Source organism: Muntiacus reevesi, chromosome 5 (genome assembly GCF_963930625.1).
Source record: "Muntiacus reevesi chromosome 5, mMunRee1.1, whole genome shotgun sequence".
Classification (NCBI taxonomy): domain Eukaryota; kingdom Metazoa; phylum Chordata; class Mammalia; order Artiodactyla; family Cervidae; genus Muntiacus; species Muntiacus reevesi.
In genome coordinates this window covers 29172613-29199433 of record NC_089253.1, presented here as the reverse complement: position 1 = coordinate 29199433, position 26821 = coordinate 29172613, and the positions used below count along the sequence as shown (strand labels likewise).

Sequence of the window (26821 nt, the reverse complement as noted above, 5' to 3'; positions counted from 1 at the left end):
TGGACATGACTGAAGTGACTGAGCACACATACACATAAGCAACCATAAATGCACATCTTTTTAAAACACTCAAGGTAACCAAAGTTTCACTAAAACACAGAATGCCCAAGGAGATTGCAGCTTTGACCTTGGCAGGCCTGAGAGCATGGATGCATCTGAGATGCGAGGTCCTCACTCCTCCTGTCTCTGTCCCTCACCAGCCCCAGTAGCCTGCAGATATCCTATTATCTGGAGCTTCCTGAAGCTGCAGCTCAGAGCCCTGCCTGTCCACTTGGCCACCCCATCATTCCCATCATACCTGCATAACCTGTATAATGACCCCTGGCTTCCTGTTTGCTTCCTGATTGCCCAGGGCTTGAATATTCTGCTCAGCCGGAAGGCCTGGAGTTCCTGCCTGGCCCTTGGAGGCGGCCTGTTTGTGTGCTGAGGACAGCACACTGCATCTCAGCCACTAATGGAGCTGAGAAAAGGTGCCCGGGGCTCATTATTCTTGAGGGAATCCTGAAGGTCATAGTCCCATAGACTTGCTGTTTGCAGGCAGAAAAGGCAGGAGAGAAGCGATTTAAGATACTTGCGAATCCTAGCATAACTCTTGGTGTGGGTTTTTTTTTTTTTTCAACACATATAAGAGGTATAAAATTTCTGGTCTCCCACTGCAGTTAAATCTTAATCAAGGGAGGGAGCTTCCTTGGTGGCCCAGGGGTTAGACTCTGCCTCACAATGCTGGGGACACTGGTTCGATCCCTGGAGAATCCCACATGCTGAGGGGCAACTAAAACTGTGCGCCATAGCAGCTGAAGCCTGCACGCCCCAGCGCCCATGCTCCAAAACAAGAGAAGCGACTGCAGTTGAGAAGACTGCACACCACAACTGGAGAGTAGCCCCCGCATTGCAACTAGAGAAAGTCCACATGCAGCCCAGCACAGCCTCCCCCACAAAATTTAAAAAAAAATCTTAATCAAGGGAGAAATCCCTGCCCGGAGACCTCCACACCTGCTGTTTACACCAACACCCTAGTGAGGTTGTCTTTCTCTAAGTGCCCAGCTCCCTTGACCCAGGTTATCATAGTACAGCCCATGTTTTATCAGTACAGCCTGTCTTTCCCCAAACCAGAAGGTGGTGTAGGCGCTCAGGCGATGCTGAGAGCTCAAAGAAGGACAAGGAGCTGAGCCAGGTTTCTGATAGATGGGGAGAGAGCCCCTCAGTCCCACTTGGTCACATTCTAAATGGCCCAACTTAATTAGCTTTCTAGCAGTCTAGACCAGTTCCTTGAGACCCCCCAGGACATTCTTCATGATGTCAAACCCATGGACACAAGGGATGTTCCCTGGATGCAGCCGGAGCCTTTGAGATCCTTTGAGATCTGTTTACAGGTGACCTGGGGCCGTGTTAAAAATGATCCTCGCTCTAACATAGGAAACTCAACTCAGTGCTCTGTGGTGATCTAAATTGGAAGGAAATCCAAAAAAGGGGGGATATATAGGCTTCCCAGGTGGCTCAGTGGTGAAGAATGTGCCTGCAATGCAGGAGACTCGGGTTCCACCTCTGCATGGGGAAGATCCCCTGAAGAAGGAAATGGCAACCCACTCCAGTATTCTTGTCTGGGAAATCCCACGGACCGAGGAGCTTGGTGGGCTAGAGTCCATGAGGTCTTGAAGAGTTGGACATGACTTAGTGACTCAACAACAACAACACGTATACTTACAGCTGATTCGCTTTGCTTTACAGCAGAAGCTAACACAACATTGTAAAGCAACCAAACTCCAATAAAAATAAAATAAAATTCCTTGAACATGTTGTTGCAGAAACCAGTGCTCGAGAAACCAAGCACCACACACAGAGAGTTGGAGAACTCAGGTTTACTATGCCGGCGGGCCCAGAGGAGTTAACCCTCTAAACTCTGAAACCCGAGCAAAGGGATTACAGAGTTTTTATAGACAGACTGTAGTGGGCAACACTCGCTGTTAATAGGCTGGTTTAAACTAAGGGGTTTCACATGCACAGGAACAGCAGTCAAGATGGGGAGGAGGATACCTGGCCTGGACAGGCATGATTAAGCAGGTTTGCAGGGGCCGGGCAATTGCAAGGAGCAGGACAAGGGTGAGTGAGATAAACTCCAGTTTCTACTATTGCAAGTCTCCACTTTCTGAGACTATATGACCTATGTAATCTAGACTTTGCAAGGGGCAAGCTGAGTTACAGAGGCAGAAGGAGAAAGAGATTATGTAAATTTTTAACTTTTCCTCTTCAATATTAAAAAATGGTCCTGGGCTCTGGATCCCATTGAGATCTCTGGGCTGGGGGTGAGACAGGGGGTGGGGGCCAGATTCAAAACAGGTCCAGGGCTTGGAACCCCACCCAGTGCCTTGATCCAGAGCAGGGCCTGGGAGCTGTTATTTGTCTCTGTTCCTCATACAATTGTAAAGAGCAGCAGAGTGGAGCCCACTCCCCCGGAGTCTCCTGGAGACCCAGCAGCTAACTCCTCATGTTTGTCCCTGATGACCCTGGACACTGCTGGCCCTGGAACCCCCTGGAGGGCAGCCTCCCCTCGTTCAGAAGTACCTGCATAAGAAACCACTCACAGCAAGCCTCCCATGGTCCTACTGGAAGTTTATCAAAACTGGTGGCAGAGGGGTTTCCAGGGACCAGGAAAGATCTCTGCCCTCTCTCTGGCTCTCCCTCTCCCCCTTCCTCCCTCCCAGCTCCCCTCTCTCTGCAGAACAACACCAGATATCCCCCTGCATGTGTTCCTGCTCAGCTGCTTCAGTTGTATCCGGCTCTTTGCAACCCCATGGACAGTAGCCAGCCAGGCTCCTCTGGCCATGGGAATTCTCCAGGCAAAAATACTGCAGTGAGTAGCCATGTCCTTCTTCAGGGGATCTTCCTGACCTAGAAATTGAACCCAGGTCTTCTGCCTTACAGGCAGATTCTTTACCACTGGGCCACCAGGGAAGCCATCCACTTTTCTGCTCAATTGTCATTTCCACCTGAACTCACGTTCCCAGGAATCTTTTCTTCCCTTAAGTCTTCATCATCGTATTTTTCAAAAAACATTTATACCCAAGAGCAATCTGGGAGGAGCTAGACTGACATCACAGAGCCAGTGAGGGATGGAACCCTCATTTAGACCCCAGACCATGCTCTCTCCTCTTCGGGCACTTTGTCTCCTCAATCAAAAAGCATTTCTTAGGCTGTTGTTACTGCACACCGTTTCTCTAAAGAGATCCCTGAAGACGTGCCTGCCATCAAGTTAGAAACCACAGAAAAGAATGGGGAGACCCTGAAGGGCAGACTCGGAGGGAGCTGTTTAGAGGTTCCACGTGTTAAAACAATGATCTGTGGGCCCCGCGGGCCCCTTTGTGCCCCAAGTCAATATGGACTTGCAGCCAGTGGAGGTGTATGTATGCTCAGTCATATCTCTTTGTCCCCACGGACTGCAGCCCGCCAGGCTCCTCTGCCCATGGGGTTTCCCAGGCAAGGATACTGAAGTGGGTTGCCATTTCCTTCAGCGGATCTTCCCAATACTAAGCCACAAAGTCAGGGAAGAAGACTGCTCTGAGACCCTCTGTTTTTGTTAACGAGGGGCCCCTCCCTTCTTTTAACCAAAAGCAAATGGCAAGTTCCTTCCCAAAAAAAATGTTTTCCTAATTCTTCAGCAACCCCAGGTTTTCTGGAACCCAGCACACCTGTTTCTGCTGACATGGGCCATGGCACCAGCCGGGGCAGGCGTTCTAGGGGGATCCCGGGATATTAGTCAGCAGGTTAGGAACCTCAGCAAGTGATCTGCTAAAGGTTCTAGCCAAGGAGCAGGCTTGGACGGACAAGGAATATTCAGGTGTTTTAAAAGGGAAAGAGGCTGTATGCCTAGGATCCCAGAGTGGGGAGCAGTGGAGGCCACCCTTGGGGGTTCCTGGATTAGAGAAGAAGGGGGCTGCAAAGACATCCAGCTGAAGACCCCAGACATAGGGAGATCTTTGCTCTCTACCTGGCTGGGGTGGGTTTAATGAGCCATCGCTTCCACAGCCATCAGCTTCGCACAGTAGGGAGTAGAAATCCACCTGCTCCGAGATACTCCCTTTCCCCCTTCTTGCCAGGCTCACAGGGAGGCAGAAACCACAGAGCAAACCCGAGCGTTACTTTGCCGTGTCCACAGGCCCTCAGGATCTGCATGGACACACAGATGAATTGTTTCAAGCGAGTCCGAATGCAATTATTTCATTTTCCTTCCCATTCCGAATTGTTGATGTTTAGAAATAAATTGCTCCCGGTGCTTCTGATTTACAAGGACAAAATGTGCATGCAGAAAACAGGGTCAGTGGAGTGATTTGAATTTCCATTGCAATTACAGTTCATTTCAACCATATGATTCTGTGCTTTCCTCATCTACATCAGCCCGGTGCTGGCGGAGATTGGAGGCTGAGGCTCACACTGCCACCGTCCCATCAGTCACTCAGCCCCTACTGTAGCAGGCCACACATTGGATCAGGGCTCAGCCACTAAGTCAGCCACTCATCAGACTGGAGTGCCCATCAGGGCATGCTTTAAGGGATTGGCAGGGAGGAGGGTGTGGCTGAGCCTCCCAGGTAAGGGATGAAGCTGGAGGGCATCGGCCACTGACCAGCAGATTCTTCCTGCCAGCCACAGCCACGCCATCAGAACTATCCATATCAAGTACTTTTGTGAGCCAGACGTAGTGCTAAGAACTTAACATGTTTAATACTCACAGCAGCTCTGTGAAGTAAGGTTATTATTAGTCGGCGTTATGGATGAGAAATTGAGTCTTAGCTTAAATAAGTCGCAGAAATGAAAATGCACAAATGGCAGAAAGTGTTCGTCGCTCAGTCGTGTCTGATTCTTTGCGACCCCATGGACCGGAGCTCGCCAGGCTGTTCTGTCCATGAACTTCTCCAGGTAAGAATCCTGGAGTGGATTGCCATTCCCTTCTCCAGGGGATTTCCCGACCCAGGGATTGAACCTGGGTCTCCTGCCTTGCAGGCAGATTCTTTACTGTCTGAGCCAACAGGGAAGTCCGAAAAATGGTTTAAATATTCAGAGCCCAGACTCATATTCCCCCACAGTGTTGCGTCCTCCAAGTTCAGTGACACGAGGTTCAGAGAGCTGAAGGGCCACCCCAGAGTCCTGCTTTGCTAATTACAGGTGGTCCTGTAATATGGGTTTCAGGGAGTCTGAAGGGTGTCCTTCCCTTCCCCTCCCCTCCAGAGACCTGCACAGTGTCAGCCTGTCTGGTCCCACCTCTGATATGACCCCGTACCCCAGAGATGCTGCCTTCGGGATATCCCCTGCTCCCCGCTCTGTGCTGTTCTCTGCCTCTCGCAGCCAGGCCTTTTCTGTGCCCCAGCGCGGTGACACTCATGCTCTTTGAGCTGAGCATCAGCATTGAAAAGAACAGGGGAAAAGGTGATACTTAACACAAGAGGGAACTCACGCCAACACCGCAGGTGCCCTATTACCCAGTGGGCGCCTGCTCCGCGTTTCACGCCAAAAGGAGGAGAATTTCAGTCTCAGTGGCAGAGACACTGGAGAGTTTCAAAACACATCACTTGGGCAGCCTGATCTGTTGAAGGGGAAGGCCAGCTCTGCCCACACAGTTGTGATGTCTCCTTCTCCAGCCGAGCAGACTGACCCTCCAAGCCTCCCCTCCTTCCCTCTGGATTCAGCAATGTGCTTACCCAGTACAGCGGGACAGGACCACAGAATGGAATTCCTCCATCCAAGAGAAGGGTCAAGGCCATGCCCTGGACCAGAAAACTATCACCGACTGAGCCTCTTTCTTTTTATCCCATTAGCCAGATTTCTTTGGTTCCCCATTTTATTATATAATCAGTCAGGTCTTGTGCATCTCACCTTTTTTTCCCTTTCCCCATTGCTCTCTGGGTCACCTCTAGAGACTCAAGAGTATGTTCAGGATTCCAACCTTATTGAATTAGCAAAAATAAAGTCAAGCCTATGTCTCCCCATGGATACAAAAGTGTCCCATTGAAAGGTGAGTCTAAATCACAAATTAAATGAAGACATGATAGCGAAGTGGCCTATTATTGGCTATATGAATAGCAAAATAACCAGACAAGGTAATAGTTCAGCATGAAAAATGTGCTGTCATTTTTGATTCATGCTTTTCTCAAAGCCTGCATGAGTGTGCGAATGAGCTTGGCATTGCTGAGACTGGGCTGGTATGGGAGAGCTGTTTCTCTGCAGGGACTGGGTGAAGAAGAAGAGTCAGCATTCAAACAGCTCTGTAATTATTTTTTTTAATTAATATGCTTTATTTCTTAGAGTGGGCTTCCCAGATGGCTCAGCGATAAAGAATCCACCTGCAATGCAGGAGACAAAGAAGACGCAGGTTTGATCCCTGGGTCAGGAAAATCCCCTGGAGAAGGAAATGGCAACTCATTCCAGTATTCTTGTCTGGGAAATCCCATGGACAGAGGAGCCTAGTGGGCTACAGTCTTTGAGATTACAAGAGTCAGACACAACTTAGCAACGAAACCACCACCACCGCCGCTGCTGCCGCCATTTCTTAGAGCAGTTTTAGGTCGATAGGAAGATTGAACAGAAAATACAAATATTCCATATACATTCCCCACCTCTATTAACATCTTGCATTAGTGCCATTTATTTGTTACTGTTGATGATCCAGGATTGATATATCTATGCTAATTAAAGCCCCTAGTTTACACATGGGCTTCCCTGGTAGCTCAGTTGGTAAAGAATCTACCTGCAATGCAGGAGACCCCAGTTCGATTCCTGGGTCAGGAAGATCCACTGGAGAAGGGAAAGGTATTTGCCCTAGGGTTCACTCTCTGTGTTGTGTGTGCTATAGGTTTTGTCAAATGCATGATGATGCGTATCCTCCACTCTGGTATCACATAGAGTATTTCACTGCCCTAAAAATTCCCTGTGCCCCATCTGTTTATCACTTCCTCTAAAGCCCCAACCTCTGGCATCTTTGTACACTGTCTCCACAGTTTTGTTTATTCCAGAATGTCAGTAGTTGGAATCGTGCAATGTGCAACCTTTGCAGATTGGTTTCTTTCACTTACCAATAGACGTTTAAATGTCCTCCATGTCTTTTCATGATTTGATAGCTCATGTCTTTTTATTGTTGAAAACTATTGCATTGTCTGGAGGTACCATCATTTGTTTATTCATTCATCTATGGAAAGTCATCTTGGGTGACTCCGGTATTTGAGAATTACGGGGGAAATGCTTCACTAAACTTTTGTATGCAGGTTTTGTGTGAACATAATGTTTTAACTCATTTCAGTAAATACCTAGGCAAACAATTGCTGGATCATATGATCAGAGTATATTTAGCTTTGTAAGAAATCACCACGTTGTCTGGCAAAGTGGCTGCACCATTTTGCCTTCCCACCAGCAGTGAATGAGAGTTCCTGTTGGTCCACATGCTCATTAGAATCTGGTTGTAATTTGATTTCAAAAATTTCCAGGTTAGGCAACTCCCTGGTAGTTGGGTAGATAAGACTCTGCCTTCCAATGCAGGAGGTGCAGGTTTCATTCCTCCTAGGTGAGCTAAGATTCCAGTGCCTCTCAGCCAAAAAAAGTGAAAACAGAAACAACATAAGCAATATTGTATCAAATTCAATAGACTTTTTAAATGGTCCACATCAAAAAAAAAATCTTAAAAAAAGTATTCAGGTTAGAATATTTTTGTAATCATAAACCAACATTCTGTGACATTTTCACAAACACATGCTCTCATTTGTTCTTTGTTACCATCCTGTGAGGAAGTTTCTTTATCCCCATTATATAGATGAGGAAACTGAGACTCAGAAAGACTATATGAAAAGCCCAAGGTCACATAATAAGTGACAAGAGCAGGGGCTGGAATCCAGTCTTCTGAGGACAAAGTCCATATTCTATCCCACTGAACCAGCCAAAGAGAGGGAACCTAGGAGGGAACTATGGACCCAGGCTGGCAGACTCTGCAAGGCTTTTCCAGGGTTAACTTACCCAGGAGATAGACTGAACAAGCCCTAAGGGTACCTGAAATATCTTTTGGATAAAATTTTATAAGAAGTGTTTAAAAAAAATAATTCTGGCCATCATGAGAAATATCAGAACATTGTTGGACTTCCTTACCATTATTTTGTGTCCAACTCTTTGTGACCTCCATGGACTGTATCCCACCAGGCTCCTCTGTCCATGGGATTCTCCAGGCAAGAATACTGGAGTAGGTTGCCATTCCCTTCTCTAGGGACTCTTCCTGACCCAGGGATTGAACTGGCATATCTTATGTCTCCTGAATTGAGCAGGCAGATTCTTTACCAACTTCACCACCCTGGAAGCCCCATTTTGGGGGGTTTTTATTTTTAAATAACAGAGGAAGGCACACTCTAATATTTTCAGCATTTAGTACCCTTTAAAAAGGTTTCAGTTCAGCCCTGGTCTCTCTCTCTACTGATATTTCTCGTCCCCTCATTGGACACTCAGCTGTTAGAAATGCATTCATTTACACCTTTATATAACTTTCCAGATTTTCAATAGGTACCTATTAAAATCCAGATACTGGCTGAGAGTGAAGAGAGGCAACATGTGTATTTGGATTGCAAATTTATTCACAGTAGAGCTCAGATATGCAGAGGAACTAGAGTTACTCCTATCTGCTTATTCCTTATCTGAACTTCTCATGAGTGGGCTTCTGGTTCACTCCAGTACACTTGATCCAGTGTAATAATTTACACATTTGCCCTAGTTAATTCTCAGTCTCTGGTTGAAATTGTTTAGCCTCTACACTGCACCCTCTTCCTTCAGCTGTTCCCTATCACATCCTCTTAGGAAAGAATCACACTGGCCATGCACCAGTTCTTCTCTGAGGGTCGCTACTGATGAGAAGTGCTGTATCTACTTGATGCCTCCATGAACCTTTTGCCGAGACCCTGGTGACATCTGGTCTACCTCACTGTTACTTGTCTCTTCGTCTTTCTTTCCTTTTCACCTTCTGGCTGACTCATTAGACCCTTGACTCAGTGTTCATGTCCAGGAGAACTGAGGAAGGTTTGAAAGGGCAAAGTCTCCCCTCCCTCAGCCCTGGGGTCTGGTGGCAAAACTGAGGAAGGGTGGGACTCACTGGACCAGGACCCCCAGCCCTGTCCACTGACTCAGAAATTGCTCTCAGACCCCTTTCGCCTACAAATGGTTGACTGCAGCCTCCTCCCGTTAGTCATTCATTTTCATACAGGTGCCCTAGAAATTCATTTTTTAAAGAAAGTTAAGAAAAAGAAATAGATCTGCACGGTATGTTCAATTTTCTGCAAACCCCATAACTATCAAGAGTAGCCAGACTTTCATTTCCCCTGTGCTGAGGCCCAGCTGAAACTACCGTGAGCCGAAGTCTGGTGAGATGGTAGCTGACTGCATTAGGCCCTGGCCAGGGACAATGAATTGGTTTTTTTATTAAAACACTCTCTGCCTGTCCTTGAGGATTTAATACCTCAACTCTTTCCCTTCTCATCAGGTCAAAAAATAACAACCAAATTGTCGGTGCAGGCCTCAAAACACACTCTTTCCACAGTAAGAGATTTCCTAAACATAGAGCTTTCTTCAGAAGCAGACAGCCAGTGCACAGGAGGCAATTTCTGATCTTTTGTTCACAAAGATGGTTTTCCTCTCACCTTCCTAGCAGTCAAAACAGGCCATTCCAGGGACCACTTATTTTTTTCCCTTCCAACCTAACAAGTGACCTCACTGTCATTTGCATTCTTGTTTGCAAATCCCCCGCACCGCCCGTTTTAGTCAGTATATTATTTTATTCACAATTTTTAAAAGGACACAGGCCATTTCTAAATCAAACACAATAGACATTGTTCTTGTTTATGATGTCCCCATCCATCATTGACTCTTCTGGGAGCAGGAGGGGGGACACGAGACAGCAGCAAAGCCCCGACCAGCAGGGGAGACTGGGGCAGGGACGATCAAAGGGCACGCTGACCCGCATCCAAGCCAGTGGTGTTCTCACCACATCTGGGCTCAGGGCTGAAATCACTCTTTCCTGTGACTCATTGGTGGTGATGTGTGCACATTATTTATTCATCCGTTCATATGCTGCTTAGGTTTACCTCAGGCTGCGTGGAACACCTGCCAAAACAATCAGAAAAAAAAAATTGATCAAATGGTGGTATTGTTTGTATTGGAGTGTGTTTTCGTTTGATGAAATATTGAGCACTGACGATGTGCTAGGCGTTATGCATATTGAAAACTTGCAATAGGGCCGTGCGATAGGTGTTACTAGTCTCATTTGCTAGATCAAGAAGCTGAATCTAACCAAGACTGAATTCCCTGGCCAGTGGTACCAAACTAATCAGGGACAAGCCTCTTTCAGTGAAAACTGTGAGGCTGTGACTTTTGATTGAGAATCTAAGACTCTGTGCCTTTCCTTTGACTAGTCACCCATCCTTGGATCCATTCATCATCTGACATATATTTCCCAAGCATGTGGACCAAGTCGCTTTAACTTATTAGCATCTGTCCAGTGCCATGCCTGGTCATCTCGATTGAGATACGAGAGACAAGTGAGCCAGAAGCAAGGGAGTAAACCCATGGGGTCAGTGAGAAACCACACAGAGTGGGCTAGGGGAATTTCAGATGGAGCTCAGGATTTCAGCCTGGGCAGCTAGAGGGACAAGAGATTTTAGTTACTAAGATAGAGAAAACTAGAAAAGGGCATGGTCTCTGCAAAGGACTGTGATTAAAGAGGCTGGGGTTTGCAACGGGGTCAGTCTGAAATGGCTGAGAGATAATCAAGGGAAGGGTATCAAGTAGGCAGCTGGATACAGTGGGGAAGTTTGGGCTGGAGAGGTCGATAGTGTGATTGTCAACCACATATGATGGAACTGGTGAGATTATTAAAGAAAGGACAGCACAGAAAGGAAAAGTGAAGGGCAGGGGTCCATGTTTATGAAACAGGACCTGCCGGGGAGGCAAAACAGTCCCTTATTTCCCCCATCCTCTTCCTATGATACTGCCGATACAATGTACGGCTACCTGAATGACTGCAGATTGAACTCTGACCATCTACAGATCAAAACAGTCAGTTTCTCTGATCATGAGTGTAAGGCCTTTGTAGCTGATCATGTGCAGAAGTGGTGTTGATGTGTCTGATGAGGCTAAAGCTGGCTTTTAACCCAAGCGCTGTGCACACTCTCACAGTACAGTCCAGCCTACATCTTTAAAGCAGGCATCTCCAAGGTGAGCTTTACACTGCGGGTTTCCCTCCATCCCGATACCCTAAGAGGTCGCTATGCTGCTCCCTTGACCTCTCTGAGAGGTGTGTTTGCACTCTGCAGAGCTACTGGTAGGAAGCAGATGGAGGAAGCAAGGATAGGAGACTGACTCAGTCTCAAAGCCAATGACTGCAGACCGTACAGAAAGGCAGGATGCAGTTTGTCCCCTCTGAGTCAGCACAGTGAGAAGAATCATGTCTCAGCCAGGAGACACGAAGCCCAATGAGACCAAGATGAACTTAAAAGAACTTGGACCTGCAGATCAATCCTGGGAGGCAGCGTCGGTGGGAATAGAAAAGAAGTGGTTAGAAATTATTTTTCTAACTGAGAAATCAGCAACTGAGCCATCCTCACCTTTTCCCCACCCCAACTCCATTCCCCATTCTCTACACTCTCAGTGACTGGCAGGTGTCAGGGGAGGTGGAGTATTGTTTTGGCTAAGAGTATGGGCTCTGGGGCCAGGCTGCCAGGTTTGTCACATACCAGCTGTGACAAGTCTTGATCTCTCAGTTCTTCTGTTTCTCCATCTGTAAAATGGGGATGCTGTTGGTGATGATACTCGTAGCTGTATTCTAGGGTTGTTAGGAGAATGAAGTGGAACAGTTCCTGGCACAGAGTAGATAGTTAATCAATAAGTAAAACTGGATAAATGCCAAGAGGAAGCAGGGTGAAGAGTGGATGTGTCAGAATAGACGTGCTTCCATTGTCAGAAGGCAATCCGAAGAGGCCAATTCATCAGGAGTGCTCCCTTCGAAGGCAAGCTGTCTCTGCCAGCTGACGGGATGGCAGGCTTGGAAACAAAGGCCCAGGCAGAGAGCGTCTATGCTTCACTGGGTGGTGAAAAGAAAAAGAAATAACAAGAAGCAAGTATTGTGTTCCTGAAACTGGCTGTCCAAACTGTACCATCTCTGCCGCCCAACTAAGGAGCTGAAAGAACATTTACATTCATTAAAAATTTATCTTTCCAGGAAAAAAAAAAAGACCAGTCTTTTTTCCCTCTAGTGAGAAACATGAAAAGAAGATGCTAGAAATTGGCATGAAAATTTGGGTCTCCCTTCCTTAGCTTCAGGAAGGAAAACAACGTGATGAAAAGTTCTGCTGTGTGTTTGGGTGTGTTTATGTTGACTTGGGTGGGGATGGTTTGAACTTATTGTTCTCAGCGTTTGGCAAGGATTTGAATTATGTGAATAACAGACACACAGGGCCATGGTGTGATATGATTAATTGTGCCAGCTCCACACACAGAAAGCAGGCTGTTTCCTTGTGGCCCACACATTGCAAATCAAAGAGAATCCTGAGAACATGTACAATGGGGAGGACAAAACCCATCCACGTGAGGGTGGCTTGGCTCCATCATTTCATCATTCTGTCATTCATTCCATCACCTGTTCCCTCCAGTGAGTGGCCCCTGGCTCAGCTAAAATTACATTTGGTCCATCTTTTCACTGATAATGTAACTGGCCCCCTGTGCTGGCTTTCCTTACTATGATGCAGACAGGTGCCCCAAACCCACCCTGCTCCATCGACCAAGATTTCCTCTAACTGCAGATAAGGGGCTGCAGAGAGACACTGCCTCTCCCCCAGACCCCTCACTGTCATGCTGCTACTGACTGCTCATCTGGAAAGACCAGCCCCATTTCTGGTCCTCCTCCACACTGGTCTTTGCTGCTGGCTTCACTAAGAGCTTTGGCCCAGGAAAGGAATTAAGTGAGGAGGCTCCGTGATGGCCCAGTGGTGAAGGATATGCCTGCCAATGCAGGAGACACAGGTTCGATCCCTAGTCCAGGAAGATCCCATATGCCATGGGCGACTAAGCCTGTGCGCCACAACTACTGAAGCCTGTGTTCTAGAGCCTGGGGGCCACAACAAGAGAAGCCACCACAATGAGAAGCCTATGCACTTCCACTAGGGAGTAGACCCCACGTGGCAACTAGACAAAGCCCAGGCAGCAATGAAGACCCAGCACAGCCAAAAATAGATAAATAAATTAGTAAAGAAGAGAGAGAGAGAGAGAGAATCAGGCAGAGCCCTGCATGCGTCCCTGCTCACTCACTTCTGTCGTGTCTGACTCTTTGCGACGCTGTGGACTGTCGCCCACCAAGCTCCTCTGTCCACGGCATTCTCCAGGCAAGAATACTGGAATGGTTGCAATGCCCTCCTCCAGGGGATCTTCCTGATGCAGGGATCGAAGCTGCATCTCCTGCATTACAGGCAGATTCTGTACCGCTGAGCCACTGGGGAAGTCTGCAGAACCCTGTTGACATCTTAAAACAGAAAAAAAGAAAGCAAGTGAAGGCTTCATCCAAGGTGCCCTGCAAGTAGAACCAGCCCATCCAGGGCTCCATCGCCTCAGCCCAGGGAGCCTTGGGGAGGGGAGCCATGGCTTGGGTGTGGGCAGGGCATTTGCTCTGCGGCTGCCCAGCTGTGAACAGCATACCAACCTAGAGTTGGCCAGCTTCCCAAGTAGCCTAGATCGATAAGATGTCAATCACATTGATAAAAAAGGGCCCCCCAAACTGATCCTGGAGGAAGTCAGTATGTCCATGTTAGGAAATCACCATATCATTCTTTCCCAGGCCATGGGTATTCCCTTTTATGTTATTAATTTTTATTAAGGTTCTTTTATTATTGATGACCATTATTATGTTTTTCTACACATACTATGGAACCCCACTCTACTATTCATATGCATTGGGGGACAGGACTTGACATATTTTTAAAATCATCACTCCCATTAAGATATAATATTACCACATCATAGGAAATCTAGAAACTAGAGAAAAGAAGAAAGAATCAACTCAAATCCCACCTGTCTAATACAAACTCTTTTAGCATTTTGGTGAATTTCCTTTGAGTCATTTTCCTATACATATTTTAACATAGTAGTAATTATCTTCACTTATATTTTGCATCTTCTCTTTTTTTCACTTACCATAGTTATCCTGTGCAATTTCCATATTATATAATTCTCATAGATGATTGTTTCAAGGGTTTCATAACATTCCATCAATTCTATGAACCATAATTTATTTAACCCTATCTCAATGGTTAAATATTTAGGCTGTTTTTGCTGTTATACTTTTAAATTATTTTGGTATCGAGGATTATTTTCTGAGAACAGAGTCACAAAAGTGAGATTACTGAATCAGAGCGTATGAAGGTTATTTTGACTGCTGACTGTTGTTGTTTAGTGACTAAGTCGTCTCTGACTTTTCAACCTCATGGATTATAACACACCAGGCCCCCCTGTCCATGGGATTTCCCAGGCAAGAATACTGGCGTGGGTTGCCATTTCCTTCTTCAGGGGATATTCCTGACCCAGGGATCAAACTCGAGTCTCCTGCTTGGCAGGCAGATTCTTTACCACTAAGCCACCTGGGATGCCCATATTGATGCCAGATTGCTTTCTAATGCATATTTTAGTCTAACCATATTCTGTAGGCGTTTTGGTCAGCAGTGTTGTCTTTATGTTATGACCCATGCCGGGCATCGATATGGTGGCAGTCTGGCCTGTCTTGTTCTTTAGAAAGAAGGCTCCTTAAGAAGGCCCTTCTCACAGCCCTGAGCACTTCACACCATGGGGCACCTGGTAGATCAGGAGGAACTAATAGGACCTCTGACCAAGGTGGAGGCGGCCTTGAAAGAAACGTCTCAGTGTGTTACTTCGTTAGGATGAAAAGCAGAATATTAATGTCAGACTTATCGTGCATAACTCGAAATGCTTGTTTCTGCTTTATAAAGACATTCTCTTACAGAGAGCCACCTGTCTGGCTGTCACTAGACCACATGTAAATAACAGAAAACAAGTCTCCGAGCATAGTGCTCTGGCTGGATGGCCCTGCTGTCCACCTCCCCGGCCCCCATGCTTCCCGTACCTTTTCACCCCCGTGGGGGTTCAGGAGGCTTCGGTGCAAGACTCTCCCCCTACTCCATCTCTGTGAGCAAAATGTAATTAATAACTCCTCCCTGACACTCCTGGATTTTCTACCTTCAAACAGGTAGAAAACCGGGACTGTCATTGTCCGTTGAAAGACAGTGCTTCTTGAAGAGGAATACACAGGCCAGTGGTGGTTCATGAGATTTCTCCCAGAAACTCATAGGTGATCCCCTGTGCTATTTCCATTCATGATGAAACTGACTCCTCTTCTTTCTAGTACAAGCTAGTACTCTGTTCAGATACAAGACAGGCTCTAAGGAAACTGGCAATAGAGCGCAATTCTGACTTTAGGACTACCACTCAAGCTGTTCTTTGCACAAGAACACCTAGCTTGGACGGATAGTGACTGGGCATGTGGCAAGTCAGTTAGGACTGATACCCAGCCTAGTGGCCACTCTTCAGTTTGTGTACCCCAGCATGAGGCTATATCCAGTTAATACTATTATCCTAGAAGTACCATTTGAAAAAAATATATTTCTTTCTTCATTTGGCTTGTTCCGGGTCTCAGTTGTGGCTTGTGGAACCTTCAATCTTTGTTTCGACATGTAAGCTCTTAGTTGAGGCATACCGGATCTAGTTCCCTGATCAGGGATGGAACCCAGGCACCCTGGGAGCATGGAGTCTTAGCCACTGGACCACCAGGGAAGTCCTAGAGTAGCATTTTTAAATGAACTTTTTATTTAAGAACAGTTTTACATTTACAGAAAGATTATAAAGTGGTACAGAGTTCCCACATATACCACACCCAGCTTCCTCCACTGTTAACGTCTCCCATCAGTATGGTACACGTGTTGTAATTAAGGAATCAATATTGATACACTATTATTAAGTCCATATTTTATTTAGATTTCCTTAGTTTTTACTGAATGCCCTTTTCTGTCTCAGCGTCCCATCCAGGATACCACATTCCATTTAGCAGTTTTGTCTTCCTTGGTCTGCTCTTAACTGTGACACTTTATCAGATTTCGTTTGTTTTCAAGGATCTTGCCAGTTTTGAAGAGTCCTGGTCAGGAATCTTGTAAGATGTTCTTTGTTTGGAATTTGTCTGATGTTTTCTCATGATTTAGACAGGGATCATTGGTTTGGGGGACGACCTCAAAGGTAAAGGGCCACTTTCGTCACATCATATTAAGGGTACAATCTATCAACATGACTTGTCACTCCAGAGCTAAACTTTGATCACCTGGCTGAGGTCCTGTTTTCAGGGTTTTCCAGTTAAAGTTACTCTTTTTTCCCCCACTTTTTTTATTGCTTTAGAAGGACATCACTACATGCAGCCCACAGTTAAGAAGTGGGCAGTTATTCTCCACCATCTCAAGGGCAGTATATCTACACACATTATTTGGAATTCCATAGCATTGGAGATTTATCATTCTCTCTGTTTATTTGCTCTACTTATTTATTCAATCATTGATTTATGAGTCCATACTATATCCACATTATCAGTTTGGATATTTATTTTATACTTTGGATTATAATCCATTGCTGTTTAATTGCTCACCTTCTTCCATCTTTAAGTGTTAAGTGTTAGTCACTCAGTCATGTCTGACTCTTGTGTCCCCATGGACTGTAGCCTGCCAGGTTCCTCTGTCTGTGGGATTCTCCAGGTAAGCATACTGGAGTGGGTTGCCATTTGCTTCTCCAGGTCATCTTCCCGACCCAGGGATCAAACCCAGGTCTCCTGCCTTGCAGGCAGATTCTTTACCATCTGAGCCACCAGGGAAGCCCCATTTTTAGACGTTGGGAATTCTTTTATTTGGTTTCTATCCTGTTGATATAACCCATCACGGCTGGCTTTTTCTGGACTGGGTTTAGTTGTTTCTCCCAAAACAAAATATACTGAAGTCCTAACCCCCAGTATTTTAAGATGTGACCTTTTAGTTTGAAATAGGGTTGTTACAGATGTAACTAGTTAAGAGGAAGCCATATTGCAGTAGAATAGCCTATTAATCTAGTGTGACCGGTGTGCTTATAAGAAAATGAGAGAGACACGGGGAGAAGATGGCCATGTGGTGACAGAGGCAGAGATTGGAGTGATGTATCTATAAGCTAAGGAATGCCACGGATCACCCACAAATACTAGAAACCAGGGAGAAGCAAGGGAGGAGTCTCCCTGACAAGTTTCAGAGGAGGCATGGCCTTGCTGACACCTTGATTTTAGACTTCTAACCCTCTACAAAGTCAAATTCATGATGATATTCTTTTTTTTTAAGCTTCATCATTTGTTGGTGGCTCATCAAAAGAGCTCCACAATTTCCTTTTCTTCCCCAGAGCTAAGGTGGTAAATGAAAGCGAGTGGGCCGAGTGGTCCATGGAGCCCTCTGGTGCCCTTGCGTGATGCACAGGCCAAAGGGATTAGAGGCACCTTCAAGGTCACCTTCCTCCATGTGATTCCTGCTGCTATGGAAGAATAAATGTTTTTATTAGGAAAGGAGATGAGCCCCATTCTTAGAATTTTAGTATCAGAAGAAACCTTAAAAATGAGGTCCAAATAATTTTTTAATGACACAGGAGAAAGCTTATGATAATTTAACATTAAGGGGAAGGAAAAGCATGTTACAAGATTATTTGATTTCACTCTGCAATACGCTATATAACGAGGAAACAGACTCCACCAAAATATTAACAATGGTTTTCTCTGAGTGGTGGAATAACACATGTTTTTAATTATCTTGTTTATACTTTGATGTATTCTCCATGCTTTCTGTAATAAGTACACATGACTTTTATCATCTGAAAAGGAATGCTGAGAAAGAACTTAAAAAGATGTCTTGTCCAAGTCACCTCCCCATTACAGAGATGAAGAAACCAGTGCCCAGAGAGATTAGGTGGTTTGTCCAACATCATGAGGACGTTAAACTGAAAGGTCAAGAACCCAAGCGCTGGCATAGAGCATGTCTTTTCCACACCTCCTGGTTAGAGAGTGGAACACATGTTGAGTAAGCCCTGGGGAAACGCCACTTCCCGCCCACACCACACATGCGTCCACAACCCCCTTTCACCTGGTTCAAAACACCCAGAGTTAAAAATGGCTCCCAAGCCCTCCCCCTATTTCACCCAGGGGCATGGGAGCCCTTGCCACCTCTAGAGAGGGGAAAGGAATTTTTATTTAGTCTCTGAGATAGGCAGGCCTTGTGCTGGAACTTTATCTCACTGAAACCCAGCAGTGAGAATGGGGGAGAAAAGGACTGACATTGTTGAGGCTAACTCAACAAACTAAGCCTTAAGGCTGCTTTGTCCCCATTTTACAGATGAAGAAACTGAGGCACACTCATGGCCACCAGGAGCAGAACTGGGATCCAGACTCCCCCGACCTTCTGGCCCAAGCCCTCCCATGACCAACATTACCACCCAGCCTCCCTGCTGTAACACGTTTCGGGTGCATATTCAAAGCCCCATATGTGCTTGTTGAATTTATGTAAAGACCTCAATTGTGTCCCATGTCTGAGAGTTCAGCAGGCTTTCAGCAGACTCTCAAACAGCACTCTAGAAACACCTGCCAGCCTAGCACAGGTGGCCTGGGCTGCATCCACGGTGATAGATATGATGCCAGATGTGGGCATCTGGGCACTCCTGGATACCCACTTACCTTTGTGCAGGACATCCCCCAAGCTTGGTGCCCTGTCAAAAGGCTGCTCCGGGAAGATATATACTGATGAGAAATCTCAGCCCCCAAATTCATTTTTCAAAGAAGCCAAGCAAATCTGGTGATTTATCCTCTGTCATTCTGATCCCAGCATATGTTCCACATCAGGTAAGTGAGATAGAAGGGATGGTTCAGCAAACATTAAGTTAAAAGAAACCCTGTCAGGCTTCCCCACAAATAGCAGGTTTTTATTTAAAGCCACAGAGTAATTAATTACATTGGGTAAAAAGCTGAGGCTCTCTCCCGCACTTCTCAAGTATGTTCCGCAGAAGACGCTGTTCTCACACAATCACGGTGCACACACCCACGCTAGCTTTGTGTTTGTGCTGCTTCCTCGGATTTTTTTTCCCTTCTCGTCTGCTGTCCTTTCCTGTTTTTCTTTGAATATGAAACCCTCCCTCTCTCTCTGTGTTTCCTGCCTATCTTCCCTCTCCTAATCCCCCACCATCTCTTCCCTCTGCTAGGACTCCTGTTTCTAATCTCAGACATTCTGTCTTCCCTTCCACATACAACTTGGGGCTTCCCTTTACCAATGGGTGATGCCAGGCTCAGCCCATCTCCCCTCCAACCCTGCCTCTGGTGATAGGATTAGAGCTTTTAGCTCTAATTCATCCCTTCTAGCATCTCCTCCTGAAGGTACGGATGCTGGCAGAGCACTTGGTCCTGTCATTTCTGCTTGGTCCTAAGAAGGGAGTCATACCATGTATCATTAGTTCATTAAATGAATCTGAATAGCAGAGAGTGTCGTGACTCTAGCTGGCGACTATAGTAGACTATTTTGGATGGAGTCATGTAGATGGACAGATTGGAGAAAGGAAATAAAATAGTATGGAAAGACATTATCATTTTATTCGTACATTCATTCAAGTATTTATTGGGACTTCCCTGGTGGTTTGGCGGCTAAGACTCCAGGTTCCCAATTCAGGGGGCCTGGATTCACCTCTTGTCAGGGAACTAGATCCCACACGTTGCAACTGAAGATTCCACGTGCTCCATCTAAGACCTGGCACAGCCAAATAAATAAACAAATATTTTTCTAAAAAAGAAGCATTTATTAAGCATCTACTGTGTGCTAAGTTTGATAGCAAATGTTGAGAAGATTAACCTATAGTAAAATAAGATTCTGATTCTTAACAGTCCAGTTGGTGAGATACACAGTTCAGGTCAGTTCAGTCACTCAGTCATGTCTGACTCTCTGCAACCCCATGGACTGCAGCACACCAGGCCTCCCTGTCCAGTGCCAACTCCTGGAGTTTATTCAAATTCATGTCCATTCAGTCGGTGATGTCATCCAACCATCTCATCCTCTGTCGTCCCCTTCTCCTCCTGCCTTCAATCTTTCCCAGCATCAGGGTCTTTTCCAATGAGTCAATGCTTCACATCAGGTGGCCAAAGTGTTGGAAATACACATGAAAGCAACAATTATAAATACAAAAGGAGATCTTATAAGTAGTGATTGGGCAAGATTTTCTGGGACTATAGGAGAGGATATTATCATCTAAGTAGAGTAGAGAGAAAAAGAGTTAACCTAGGTTTCCCAGGAAACAGTTCTGCAAACAAACAGAGTCATAAAGGAAATAGAGGTATTTTAGGGAGAGAGAATAGCCCGGTTCCCAGTCACAGAGGAATAAAAGGTTGAATCCTATTGAGAGACCCACTAGTGGAGCACGTCTGGAACACGAGCAAGGGTAGGAGACCCACGGGAGATGAAGCTGCAGGGCTTCAGGGGCAGGTCAAGGAACTTTTCAAGTCCTGCCATGGAGTCCGAACTTCAGTATGTGAACCATAGGGAGCAACTGAAGACATTTAAGCAAGAAAATCACATGGTCTGTCTTGCATTTTTGATGAATCACTGTGGCAGATGTGTAGGTAGGCTTATAGGTTTCCAAGACAGGTGGCTGGAGACAGCCTTTCAGCAAAGAGATGATAAAGCCTATACCCATAGCCGTGGTGATGGACAGAGGTGGCAGGAGCATTTGTCAGGCTTCAGTTGTGTTCTAGGTATTGGGCTGGATGCTTTCTTTCATGTCACTTCGTATGTGTGTTCAGAAGTGTGCACACAACTGCATAGCTCATCACACCAAAACCGAGCACACAACTGGTAGACTGTAAAATAATAAGAATGACAGCTCCTCTGCACCAAAATGCTACAGATGGGATTGAAATAGCTTGTCTTGGTGTTTACATCGATGACGTGATAGCTTTTTGTTCAAGAAGAGCTAACATGGCATTTTCCATACACCGCTCGTAGAAATGAATATCGGCACAACCTTTCTGGAAAGCAGCATGGTCCTACTTTTCAAAAGCTGTAAAACAGGCAATTTTTGTTCCAGCGATTTCTATTCTAGAAATTCAAACTAAGGGAAAAAATGAGGGATGTGTGCAAGATTTAGCTAACAGGATATTTATTGCAGCATTGTTGTCATAGCAAAAATATAAAAGCCATTCAAATCGCAATGATTGAGGCCTGGTTTAATATGTTATAGCGCAACTGTATGGCCATGTAGTTTGCAGTCTTTTGGTGCCGTGGAAGTGTATTCATGGACATGGAAAGATGTTCACACAGATTTACCCCTCTTCAAAGATGCAGTCTAAATAAAAACGGTTGATTGCTATGCAAACACAACTTTAAGACAGATTCCCTGGCATGCTCTTCCACTAGTTTTCAATATATTTTTAAGTGAAGAAGCAAGCTACAGAGCAACATAGATAGTGTGATTCCATTTTAATTAAAAAAAAATGTGCATGTGAATCTCATGAATATATAACCCTAGAAAGGATGCCATGATATCTACTGAAATGTCAGTGTATTTATCACTGGATAGGGAACCATAGGGGTTGGATCATTGTTATTTTATTCTTTTGGGTTGTCTATAGTTTTTTTTTTCATTTATTTGTACAAGGGGCGTGTATTTCTTTTTTAAATTTATTTAGTTTTAATTGAAGGATAATTGTTTTACATATTGTATTGGTTTCTGCCACACATCAACACTAATCAGCCATAGGTGATACATGTGTCCCCTCCTTTATGAGCCTCCCTTTCACCTCCCACCCCATCCCACCCCTCTAGGTTGTCACAGAGCATTGGTTTGAGCTCCCTTGAGTCATAAAGCAGATTCCCTGGCCATTTATTTTACATATTATAGTGTATATGTTTCCATGCTAGAGTAGCATGTACATGTTTCCATGTATTTCTTATACTTAAAAAAAGAGGGACTTCTTGGTGGTCCAGTAGTTAAGAATCTGCCTTCCAATGTAGGAGATGCAGGTTCAATTCCTGGTCGGGGAACTAAGATCTCACTTGCCACAGGGCAACTAAGCCCACACACTGCAACTAGAGAGAAGCCCATGAACTGCAACAAAGACCCAATGCAGCCAAAAAGAAAAGGAAAAGAAAAGAAAACGGGAATAAGGAAGCCTATCACAGTCCTAACAACCACGCAGAAAGTCAGCCTACACTCTCCTGTTGCTTCATCTATGCAACTATCCTGCTTTATGTACCTATTGTTTCTAGGCATCATGGAAGGTACCAAAGATACAGGAATAATTAAGCATGATTCCTGTCCTGAAGGAGGTTATAGTCTAGCAGGGAAATTGATTAATAGATAACTAGTTATAACATGGTACAGTAGGGAAAACAGTGATGATAGGCTCACAAATGAGTCCTGTAGGTGATTAAAAAGTGACTTGCACTGTGTGACTCCTCTTCAGCCCTCCATGCCTCCCCTCTTGATTAGGAAAGAGGCAGCATGGTGGGTGGATAGAGGACTACGTGGGAAACCAGCTCTAGTCTGGCCATTCAGCAAATCCAGTTTTCTCGTCTATGAGGCAAAACTTTGTCATTTGCTGTCTAAGACCTTTCTCTGCCTCCAACCTATCTTTCCAGTCTCACCTTCTGCTGTCGCCTTCCTTAACCTCACATCCTGCCTCTCACCTGAACGATTACTGTCCTCTCCACCTTGCAGGCCCTTTAAGCACTCGATGACTTGAAACACACCATTCTCTGTACCTCTAACACAGGCTTCTCGACCTCAGTGCTGGAGAATTTTGGCTGGGGGTAGGGGTGCACTGTGCCACGCCTATGTTTTGGAGGATGTTTACAGCATCTCTGGCTTCCACTCTTTAGAAGCAGTAGCCTCTCTCCAGTTGTGATAATCAAAACTGTGTCCAGACACTTTCCCTGGTGGTTCAGTGGCTACAACTCGGCACTCCCAATGCAGAGGCCCCAGGTTCGATCCCTGGTCAGGGAACTATATCCCATATGCCACAACTAAGACCCAGGGCAGCCTAATTAATTAACTAATCAATTTTAAAATTAATTAGTTGATTAATTAATGTCTCCAGATGTTGCCAAATGTCTTCTGGGAGAAATAAATCGCCCCAGGGCAAGAACCACTGGGATCCCCAATCATGGAACCTCAGAAAGGTCATTTCATTGTTGGGCCTGAGCCTTCATCCAGAAAGTGGAAGTAGAAGCAAGCAAAGGCCTGTGGCTATGGTGGTCATGGTTCATTCAGGTTTACTGGGCTTCCCCTCACCACCGTGCTCTGCACTGTGCTGTGGGATCAGGGGACATGGGGAGAAGCCCTGTTCCTGCCCCTCAGGTTGCGGGGGAAGCCTGTACATCTCCAACGATTACCCAGCAACAGGTTGCAGCGTGCATGCCGAATCCTGAGCATTCCTGCACCGTGGTCCAGCGCGATGCCACGCCAGGTCCCTGGACAGCTTATCTCTTGACATTTGGGGTTTACATTGTTTACATCGATGACGTGATAGCTTCCCTGGTGGCGCTTGTGGTAAAGAATCCGCCTGCCAGTGCAGGAGACGTAAGAGGTGTGGGTTTGATCCCTGGGTGGGGAAGATCCCCTGGAGGAGGGCATGCCAACACACTCCAGTATTCTTGCCTGGAGAGTTCCAGGGACAGAGGAGGCTGGTGGGCTACAGTCACAAGGAGTCAGACATGACTGAAGCAACTTAGCACGCATGCACACACCACTCACAGGTGGCCGTGCTGGCATCTCACAAGACATCTATGGAACATCTATGGTGCCAAATCCAAATTTCTAGGACCTCACAAAGTCCTCACATGGTCATCACTCTCCTGGGCTTCCAGGAACTGCTCAGGGCATTGCCGTGAAAGCTGGCCACTGCTGGCTGGGTGGGAGGCCCTGTCACCCCGGGCTGCTCTGAAAAATGCTCTCAGTGATGAAGAAGGCAGGCAGGGGACTCGGTGAAGGAAAAAGAACCTCCACTAAACCATCTCCTCCGTTCTCTTTGAATGACTGTGAAGTTTAAAATAGTCTACTTCTCTGATGCCAAAATCCCCACGCTTTGGAAAGATGTCCTGCAGTGTTTCAAGCTAGAGCTGTTTCTGGAAAAGTTCTCTCAAGAGCCCAGGATTCACCCTCCAGTTTGCCCCGTGGGTGTGGGATGCAAGGTCCACCTGGTCCCGCCACCAATGTCCTGCAGCCCCATGTCTCTGCTGAGAGGCATTGCTTTTGTTGTTGTTCAGTCACTCAGTCATGTCCAACTCTTTTGCAAACCCATGGACCATAGCCCGCCAGGCTCCTCTGTCCCTGGGATTTCCCAGGCAAGAATACTGGAGTGGGTTGCCATTTCCTTCTTTAGGGGATCATCCCAACCGAAGGATCAAACCCCCGTCTCCTGCGTTGGCTGGTGAATCCTTTACCACTGAGCCACCAGGGAAGCCCCAAGAGGCATTTCTATAGCACTTATTCATTGTCTTGTCTGACTCCCAACCATCCCAGGAAGTAGGTGGCATTGTCTTTATTCTACTATCGGGAAATTGAGGTTCTGAGAGGTTTCATCACTCACTGAAGACGGTCAGAACAAGGACCTGAAACCCAGATCTCTGCCTCCCTCCATGCTCACTGCCCAGCCCCTCAGGAAGCTCTGTCTGAAACACCCCTTTCCTGCCCCATGCTCTTCACTCCTGCCTATGCCGGTGTGCAGGGAATAGAGGACGTGGGAGGGAATCCCCTGCAGACGAGTCTGGATCGGTTTCCTGAGGCCAGGATCTAACAGAGCAGGCAGACTCAGGAAGCCCCCAAGGTGAAGGGCACCCGCACAAGGACTGAGCCAGACCTGACCGGGGAAGATGCCCAGACTCCCACCATGCTGGTTCCAGAGCCTGGCCCCGCCCCTCAGAGCCTGACCCCGCCCCCTCAGCACCTGGCCCCGCCCCTCGGAGCCTGACCCCGCCCCTCGGAGCCTGGCCCCTCCCTGTCGGGAAGGATTGTGGCCCCCTAGGCTCAGCACCCCTCCACCTCTCCCCAGCCACAGGAGTCAGGAGCCCTCAGGCAGCCTCTTTCTCCAAGTTCTTTAGGTAAAAGATCAGAAACATGCCAGTGTGATGTGAGGAGCCCCAGACTTGGCTTGAGAAGAAGCAAATTCAAATACCAGCTTACTCCCTCATCTACAAAATGCAAGTAATAGCATTTCTCCCTCAAAGATCTGTGTTAGATTTAAAAATAAAATTTAACTCTTGATATACTCAATATCTTATAATAACCTACAATGGAAAAGAATCTGAAAAAGAATATATATATACACACACACACACATATGGGTTGTATATACATATACATATATATATGTATGTATGTATGTATATAGATAGATAGACTGTGTATGTGTGTGTATGTGTATGTTTGCTCAGTGGGGTCTGAGTCTTCAAAACCCCATGGACTTTAACCCACCGGGCTACTCTGTCCATGGGATTTCCCAGGCAAGAATACTGAAGCAGGTTGCCATTTCTTTCTCCAAGGGATCCTCCCGACCCAGGGATCAAACCTGTGTTTCCTTCCTTGCAGGCAGATTCTTGACCACTGTGCCACCTGGGAAGCCATATGTGTGTGTATGTATATATACAAAACTAAATCACATTGCTGTATGCCAGAAATGAACACAACAATGTAAATCAACTGTATTTCAACTTTTAAAAAAGTAAAAGAGAGGGGGAACCATTGCCAAGACCAATACCAAAAAAAAAAAAAATCACATACATAAGGTATTTTCCAGCTGGTCTGTGAAAGGCAGTTTTTACTGGGAAATGTTTCCTGAACACTTACTATGCACCAGGCATAAGAACAGACAGGCCCTGAGGACCTGAGGAAAGAGACAGGCTCTGGCTTCCTCAGTGGCCTGGAGAACCAGGCAGGCAGGGCCTGACCGAGCTGCTCAGACTCGCTTAGCTGATTGGGAAGCTGGGGAGGAGGAGCATGGTGGTCTCAGGCGCTGGCCCAGGACTCATATTTATCTCCCAGGGAGTTGAGATGGCCCCCTCGGTCATGGAGCCCCCACTACCCACATTGCCCACACAAAGCTGGCTTTATTGGAAGTGTCCACGCTGCTGGGGAAGATCTGTAACTTGATGCTTAACGCAGTGGGACCAGGGAGAATTCCATTTTGCTGTCGGGAACCCACTTCCAACGCATCCATCTGAATTTTTAAATCGATGGACTCCTTAAGTGAGCGCATCTGGCAAACAGCTCCTTCTGCCTGCCTCCCACGGCTTGCATATTCTTTGACAGAACAACAGGGAGGTGAACGCAGTGATTTCTAAGAATGAGGAGCTTCTCTTCTACCTAGGGAGTTGGGTATCCATTGTTTACCCCAACTGCTTAGAGACAATCAAGCCTAGTGGACAACTGGTTATCAATAGCATAACAGGAAACTCCGTTATGATTTTATTAAGATAAACCACATTTGGGAGTCCTGGGGTGCAGTGGGGGTCCATCCTGGGCTGCTATCGGGTGGGACAGCTCATAGGCAGCATTCAGGACTTGTTCAGAACAGCCAGGAGCAGGAAGGCACCTTGACACTTTGTCGATGTTCAGTTGCTCAGTCTTGTCTGACTGCAACTCCAAGGACTGCAGCACGCCAGTCTTTCCTGTCCATCACTCTATCCCGGAGTTTGCTCAAACTCATGTCCACTGCGTCGATGATGCCATCCAG

At 46.2% G+C, this 26821-nt stretch overlaps 1 protein-coding gene and 1 non-coding gene across 2 annotated transcripts in view; both read left to right on the top strand.

Annotated features, from left to right (window-relative positions):
* KIRREL3 (kirre like nephrin family adhesion molecule 3) overlaps positions 1-26821 on the top strand; it is a 595366-nt gene that overhangs the window by 210459 nt on the left and 358086 nt on the right. The window lies entirely within an intron of this gene.
* TRNAG-CCC (transfer RNA glycine (anticodon CCC)) lies at positions 23022-23094 on the top strand. The gene has a single exon. It is a non-coding gene; the product is annotated as a tRNA-Gly (tRNA).